This window comes from Chiloscyllium plagiosum, unplaced genomic scaffold (assembly GCF_037043375.1).
Source record: "Chiloscyllium plagiosum isolate Xiang-an unplaced genomic scaffold, Cpla_swu_hap1 HiC_scaffold_33, whole genome shotgun sequence".
NCBI lineage: Eukaryota > Metazoa > Chordata > Chondrichthyes > Orectolobiformes > Hemiscylliidae > Chiloscyllium > Chiloscyllium plagiosum.
In genome coordinates, this window is record NW_028270171.1 from 57,409,152 (window position 1) to 57,417,576 (window position 8,425).

Consider the following 8,425-nt stretch of genomic DNA (forward strand, 5'->3'; position numbering starts at 1 on the left):
AAATGCTGATTAATTCTATCTCCCAAAATTGCTTCCAACAGACGTCCCACCCATGATATTAGCCTGACTGGCCTGTAGCTGCCTCGTATATCCCATGTTCCTTCTTGAATAACAGGACCACATGGTCAGTCCGACGGCACCTCTCCTGTGGCCAGAGGGGATTTGAAAATGTTTGCAAGTGTATCTGTTTCTTCCTCCATCACCTCATTCAGTAAACTGAGATACATTTCCACCGTCTTTGAAGATTTACTGGTTTGTAAGAAGGCCAGACCACTCAGAACCACCTCTCTCCCTATATATGCTAATAGATTTAATTGTATCACAGAGCATCTCCACGATTTCATACCAACCCTATCCCAATGAGCATTGACAAAATGCATCCATTCACTGTTGCCTCTGGGTCCATGCACAAATTCTCACTGTGTTCCACAACCTACTCTTTCTCTCATTATCAATTCACCCTTAATGTCACTGTAAAGTCCTTTCAGATTTTTATTTCCTCTCTTAGCACTCCTCGTTCCCAGACAAATAGCCTGCAATACGATTTGGAGGAGTGTGGGATGTCATTCTGGATGTGGAATAGCATTGGGAAGCTCAGAAATAAGGAACACATGACTGTGCTGAGTGTGGGGCAGTGGGATTCATTTGGGATGAGCAGACGGAAGCTGAGGAATAAGCCTCAGCCCTGTCGGCTGCAAAGGGACTTGGATATGATGCAGAGCTGGGCTGAGGAGTGGCAGATGGAGTTCTACCCTGCCAAGTGTGAGGTTGTCCATTTTGGAAAGACAAATAAGAATGCGGAATACAGGGTTAACGGTAGGGTTCTTAGTAAGGTGGAGGAGCAGAGGGATCTTGGGGTCTATGTTCATAGATCTTTGAAAGTTGACACTCACGTGGATAGAGCTTGTAAGAAGGCTATGGTGTGTATTAGTGTTCATTAGCAGAGGGATCGAATTCAAGAGTCGTGAAGTGATATTACAGCTGTACAGGACTTTGGTTAGGCCACATTCGGAGAACTGTATGCAGTGCTGGCCGCCTCACTTTAGGAAATATGCGAAAGCTTTGGCGAGGGTGCAGAGAAGATTTACCAGGATGTTGCCTGGAATGGAGAATAGGTCGTACAAGGATAGGTTGAGAGTGCTAGGCCTTTTCTCGTTGGAACGGCGAAGGATGAGGGGTGACTTGAGAGAGGTTTATAAGATGATCAGAGGAATAGATAGAGTAGACAGTCAGAAACTTTTTCCCCGAGTACAACAGAGTGTTACAAGGGGACATAAATTTAAGGTGAAGGGTGGAAGGTATAGGGGGGATGTCAGGGGTAAGTTCTTTACCCAGAGAGAGGTGGGGGCATGGAATGCGCTGCCTGTGGGAGTGGTCGAGTCAGAATCATTGGTGACCTTTAAGTGGTAATTGGATAGGTACATGGATGGGTGCTTAAGCTAGGACAAATGTTCGGCACAACATCGTGGTCCGAAGGGCCTGTTCTGTGCTGTATTGTTCTATGTTCTATGTTCTATATCCTCTGACAGTGCAGCGCTCCCTCAGTACTGACCCTCTGACAATGCAGCTCTCCCTCAGCACTGCTCCTTTGACCCTGCAGCACACCCTCAGAAATGACGCTCTGACACAACAGCTTTCCCTCAGTACTGACCCTCTAACTCTGCAGCACTCTCTTTGTACTTACATTTCCACAGTGCAGCATTCCCTCAGTACTGACACTCATACAGTGTGGTATCCCCTCAGTACTGACCCTCCGACAATGTGGCACTCCCTCAATACAGATGCTCTAACAGTGCAGCACTCCCTCGGTACTGACCCTCCGATAACGTGGCATTTTCTCAGTACCAACCCTCCGGCAGAGCAGAACTCCCTCAGTACTGACAGTCTGACAGTGCGACACTGCCTCATTCCTGCACTTCTGATAGTCCAGCAATGCCTCAGTACTGACCCTTTGGCAGTGCAGCACTCCCTCAGTACTGACCCTTTGGCAGTGCAGCACTCCCTCAGTACTGACCCTTTGGCAGTGCAGCACTCCCTCAGTACTGACCCTTTGGCAGTGCAGCACTCCCTCAGTACTGACCCTTTGGCAGTGCAGCACTCCCTCAGTACTGACCCTTTGGCAGTGCACCACTCCCTCAGTACTGACCCTTTGGCAGTGCAGCACTCCCTCAGTACTGACCCTTTGGCAGTGCAGCACTCCCTCAGTACTGACCCTTTGGCAGTGCAGCACTCCCTCAGTACTGACCCTTTGGCAGTGCAGCACTCCCTCAGTACTGACCCTTTGGCAGTGCAGCACTCCCTCAGTACTGACCCTTTGGCAGTGCAGCACTCCCTCAGTACTGACCCTTTGGCAGTGCAGCACTCCCTCAGTACTGACCATCTGACTGTGCAACTCTCCCTCAGTACTGACCCTCTGACAGTACAGCTCTCCCTCAGTACTGACCTTTTGGCAGTGCAGCACTCCCTCAGTACTGACCCTCTGAAACAACACTCCCTCAGAACTGACACACTGACCGTGTAGCACTCCCTCAGTAATGACCCTTTGAGTGTGCATTACTCTCTCAGTACTGACCCCCTGGCAATGCAGCAATCACTCAGTACTGACTGTCCGACAGATAGCATGGCACTCCCTCAGTACTGACCCTTCACAGCATGGTGATCCCTCAGTACTCATCCCCTCAGAGTGCGTTGCTCCCTCAGTTCTAACCCTTTCACAGTGTAGCGCTCCCTCAGTAGTAACTCTCTCACAGTGCGACACTCTGACAGCATGGCGATCCATTAGAACTGACCCTCAGAGAGTGCGCACTTCATCACTACTGACCCTCTCCCTGCACAGCAATCCCTCCATCCTGACGTTCTGACAATGCAGCACTCCCTCCACACTGATACTCTGACAATGCTGCACTCCCTCCATACTGACCCTCTGACACTGCTGCACTCCCTCCACACTGACCCTCTCACAATGCTGCACTCCCTCCACATTAATCCTCTGACAATGCTGTACTCCCTCCACACTGACCCTCTGACAATGCTACACTCCCTCCACACTGACCCTCTGACAATGCTATACACCCTCCACACTGATCCTCTGACAATGCTGCACTCCCTCCACATTAATCCTCTGACAATGCTGTACACCCTCCACACTGATCCTCTGACAATGCTGCACTCCCTCCACACTGAACCTCTGACAACGCTGCACTCCGTCCACACTGATCCTCTGATAGTGATGCGCTCCCTCAGTAGAGTGGAAGTGGCCCTATACTGACCCTCCGACATTGTGGCCCAATCTCAGGACAAAACCTCCGACAGTACAGCACTCCATCACAAATGACACTCTGACAGTACAGCACTGCCTCAGTACTGACTCATTGACAGTGTATCACTCCCTCAGTACTGACCCTCTGCCTCGGTCCTGCACCTCTGACAGTCCAGCAGTGCCTCAGTACTGTCTATCTGACTGTGTAGCATTCTCTCTGTACTAAACCTCTGACAGTGCAGCACTCTCTCAATACTGACCATCTGACTGTGCGGAACGCCCTCAGTACTGACCCGCTGATAGTTCAGCACCCGCTCGGTACTGATCCTCTGACAGTGCAGCACTCCCTCAGTACTGACCCTCTGACAGTGCAGCACTCTCTCAATACTGACCATCTGACTGTGCGGAACGCCCTCAGTACTGACCCGCTGATAGTTCAGCACCCGCTCGGTACTGACTTTCTGACAGTGCAGCACTCCCTCAGTACTGACCCTCTGACAATGCAGCACTCTCTCTGTCCCGACCCTCTGAAATAGCACTCACTCGGAACTGACACTCTCACTGTGTAGCGCTCCCTCAGTACTGACCTTTTGATAGTACATGCTCCCTCAGTTCCTACCCTATGACAGTGTAGTGCTCATTCAGTACTGACCCTCTGATGGTGCAGTGCTCTCAGACTACAGAGCCTCAGACAGTGCGGCATTCCCTCTGGACTGAACCTCTGACAGTGAGGTGCTCCCTCACTACTGACTGTCCGACAGTGCGGTGATCCCTCAGTGCTCACCCTCTGGCAATGCAGCAGCCCCTCAGTACTGACCCTCTGACAACGCAATGATCCCTCAGTGCTGTTCCTCTGACAGTGCGGCACTCACTCAGTACTGACGCTCACACAGTGCAGAACTTCCTCAGTACTGACCATCTGACACTGTGGCAGTGCCCCCATACCGACCGTGTGACAGTGCGGTACACCCTCAGTACTGACACTCTGGCAGTGTAGCTCTTTGACTGAGCAGCGCAACTTTAGTTCTGACATTCTTACTGTGCAGCGCTCCCTCAGTACTAACTCTTTGAGAGTGCAGCACTCCCTCACTACTGACACTCTGACAGTGCAGCACTCCCTCAGTACTGACCCTCCGACAGTGCAGCACTCCCTCAGTACTGACCCTCTGACAGTGCAGTACTCCCTCAGTACTGACACTCTGACAGTGCAGCACTCCCTCAGTACTGACCCTCTGACAGTGCAGTACTCCCTCAGTACTGACCCTCTGACAGTGCAGCACTCCCTCAGTACTGACCCTCTGACAGTGCAGTACTCCCTCAGTACTGACCCTCTGACAGTGCAGCGCTCCCTCATTACTGACCCTCTGACAATGCTGCACTCCCTCAGTACTGATCCTCTGACAGTGCAGCATTCCCTCAGTACTGACCATCTGACAGTGCAGCACTCCCTCAGTACTGATCCTCTGACAGTGCAGCACTCCCTCAATACTGACCCTCTGACACTGCAGCACTCCCTCAGTACTGATCCTCTGACAGTGCAGCACTCCCTCAGTACTGAGCCTCTGTCAGTGCAGCACTCCCTCAGTACTGACCCTCTGACAGTGCAGCACTCCCTCAGTACTGATCCTCTGACAGTGCAGCACTCCCTCAGTACTGACCATCTGACAGTGCACCGCTCCCTCAGTACTGACCTTCTGACAGTGCAGCACTCCCTCAGTACTGACCCTCTCACAGTGCAGCACTCCCTCAGTACTGACACTCGAGCAGTGCAGCACTTCCTCAGTACTGACACTCTGACAGTGCAGCACTCCCTCAGTACTGATCCTCTGACAGTGCAGCACTCCCTCAGTAATGATCCTCTGACCGTGCTCCACTCCCTCAGTACTGATCCTCTGACAGTGCAGCACTTCCTCAGTGCTGACCCTCTGACAGAGCAGCACTCCCTCAGTACTGACCCTCTGATAGTGCAGCACTCCCTCAGTACTAACCCTCTTTTCTTCTATTTCATAGAGTCTTGTGGAAATTTGGAGACATTGGGTCTGCAGATTCTGAGGAAGCATGAGAGAGACACACAAACCAAACCCTGTCTGAAACTCTCTGCAATAGACTATTCAGAGGCACAGAGTCACAGAGATGCACAGCTTGGAAATGGACACTCCTGTCCAACTCGTCCATGCCAACCAGATATTCTCATCTCATTTCATTCCATTAGCTAGCACTTGGCTGATATCCCTCTAAACCCTTCCTATTCACATACTCATCCTGATGCCTTTTAAATGTCACAATTGTACCAGCCCCATCACTTCCTCTGGCAGCTACCTGCATGCCCTTGAATAAGTGCTCAAACATTCATACTGTCGATACAAACTCTAAAAAACACCAACCTACGAAAGCTATCATTGTCATTTTCAACCCACCTTGAGCTTCTTCATTACACTGATTTCAACACAGGGAAAGAAACAGAGTTAGTGACCATCCACCGTGACCCTGTTATAAAACTTATTTTCAAATGTGGCTTGTATGTGATTCCCACACCCTCTAATAGTTGCCTGGAAGGTGTGGATGAGCTGTACTCTCCTGCTGCAGTCCTTGGGTGTCCCACAGTGATGTTAGGGAGAGAGCTCCAGGATTTTGACCTGAACCACGTAAAGAGCTCTCTTACTGGAGTGTCCTTTTTAAAGTTGGGAAGTTAGTATAGACCAGGAGGACCCAAGAGCTGCTGTCTTGTCAGAGAGAGAGGCCTGGTGGGTCACACACCTCAGGTGAGGGGCGATGTTGTGAAGCTGGGGCCTTCATGATAATTTCAGACATGATAGAGATTGAGCCAACAATGTTGGCATCACGAACCTGTTAGCTGTGGGAAGTGATCCTCCTTTGTAGCAGAGGGATTCAATCCCTTTAATCGACCAAGCTTGAGAATTCAACACTAAAGTTAATCTGTACGGACGCGCTGGAGACCTGAACTGTCAATACAGAGATTGCTGAAGAAACTTAGCATGTCTGGCAGCATCTCTGAAGGGAGCGGGAGAAAGAGACAGAGAGAGAGTTCACCTTTCAATCCAGTGATTTCTGCGGGAAGGTTCCATCAGAACAGACCGTTTGAGGAAGGGTCACTTGAAATGCGAATTATTCCTCTCTCTCTTCACCGCTGCTACCTGCTGAATTCTGCTGAATATCACCAGCCATCTGTTTGATTGAGAATTTGACCTGATCCAAGCGTCACTGAGTCATTCAGGCAGTGTTCAATGCCCTGAGGCTGCTTCTGCTGAAAGTTGACAAACAGGTTTAAGGCTTTGTAAGGTATTGTGTTCGGAGGGCGGGGTACATGGGAGAACAGATACAGAGCACAGGCACTTCACAAAGTTCCTTCTCAATATAACTTTGTGATGTTAATTCAGAAGGAATCGCTCAGAGCTAACATTTCAGTTTATCAGCCAAGGGGAGTATATATGTCATGACAAAGACTTGTTGTAAAGACTGTACCGAACCGAACTTTAGTGACTATGTTTGTACGTAAAGTTTTTTTGTGAATAAAGTATCTTTTTGAAATTGATATAAATATTTTTTCGAGGGGGACCAAGCATCTTGAGGTTGTGGAGGCATTGCCCTTGTCCATAATCTTTCTTAAATAAACGCTAGACAAGTTCGATACTCCCCGGGTATAGACATCAAACGGTCATCAACGGGGAGGAGATGGTGGGATGGTCACCGGGGCTCAGTGTTGCCTCACCCCACCCGGGTTCGATTCCAGCCACGGGCGACTGTCTGTGTGGAGTTGGCACATTCTCCCCGTGTCAGCCTCCGGGTGCTCCAGTTCCCTGTCACTGTCCAAAGATGTGCAGGCTAGGTGGATTAGTCAGAGGAAATGAAGGGATCCAGAGATGGTGGGGGGGCGGGAGGATGGGCTGTTCTGCCGAGGGTCAGTGTAAACCTGATAGGCCGAATGACCTGCTTCCCCATCTTAGGGATTGTATGATCAATCCAGAGACTCAAATAATGTTCTGGGCCCTGGGCTCCAATCTTGGAGGTGGCTGTGGGTCATCACAGTGAGAACAGGTTTGGGGATGAACACGGTCCAAGGGGGCAACAGGTTTGCTTTCTGAGGTGTTGAGGGCGTGAATGTTCTGTCGAGGTGCTTTGGGGATAAACATACTGAGGGGATGGTTTCTAAGGTATTGAGGGAGCACTATCTGTCAGTACAGGGTACAGATGGTCGAAAGGTACAGATACACTTCATAGAACATAGGACATCGAACAGTACAGTACAGAACAGGCCCTTCAGCCCTTGATGCTGTGCCGACCATCGATCCTCATGTAAGGTAAACCTAAAGTATGACCCCTCAAATTTCTATGACCATATCCATGTCCAGCAGTCACTTAAATATCCCCAATGACCTTGCTTCCACAACTGCTGCTTGCAACGCATTCCATGCTCTCGCAAATCTCTGCTTAAAGAACCCGCCTCTGACATCCCCTCTATACTTTCCTCAAAATAGCATAAAACTATGACCTCTCGTGTTAACAATTTCTGCCCTGGGAAAAAAGTGTCTGGCTATCAACTCTATCTATGCCTCTCATTATCTTTTATACCTCAATTAGGTCCCCTGCCTTCCTTCTTTTTTCCACTGAAAGAAGTCCGAGCTCAGTCAATCTCTCTTTGTTAGATAAGCCCTCCATTCCAGGCAGCATTCTGGTAAACCTCCTCTTAACCCTCTCCAAAGCATCCACATCTTTCCTATAATAGGGCGACCAGAACTGGACACAGTATTCCAAGTGCGGTCTAACCAAAGTTTTATAGAGCTGCATCAAGTTCTCACGGCTCTTAAACACAATCCTCCTGTTAATGAAAGCCAACACACCATATGCTTTCTTAACAACCCTGTCCACTTGGGTAGCCATTTTAAGGGATCTATGTACCTGCACACCAAGATCCCTCTGTTCCGTCACACTGCCAAGAATCCTATCCTTAATCCTGTACTCAGCTTTCAAATTCGACCTTCCAAAATGCATCACCTCCATTTATCCAGGTTGAACTCCATCTGCCACCTCTCAGCCCATCTCTGCATCCTGTCAATGTCCCGTTGCAGCCAACAACAGCCCTCCATACTGTCAACGTCACCTCCAAACTTTGTGTCGTCTGCAAACTTGCTGACCCATCCTACAATC

The 8,425-nt window shown here is 49.7% G+C and overlaps 1 long non-coding RNA gene across 1 annotated transcript in view; it reads right to left on the reverse strand.

Annotated features, from left to right (window-relative positions):
* LOC148141504 (uncharacterized) overlaps positions 1–6,403 on the reverse strand; it is a 267,001-nt gene extending 260,598 nt beyond the window's left edge. The window contains exon 1 of the long non-coding RNA XR_015752547.1: positions 6,311–6,403. This is a non-coding gene — a long non-coding RNA (uncharacterized LOC148141504). The remainder of the gene's footprint in view (positions 1–6,310) is intronic.
* Positions 6,404–8,425: the final 2,022 nt, after the last annotated feature.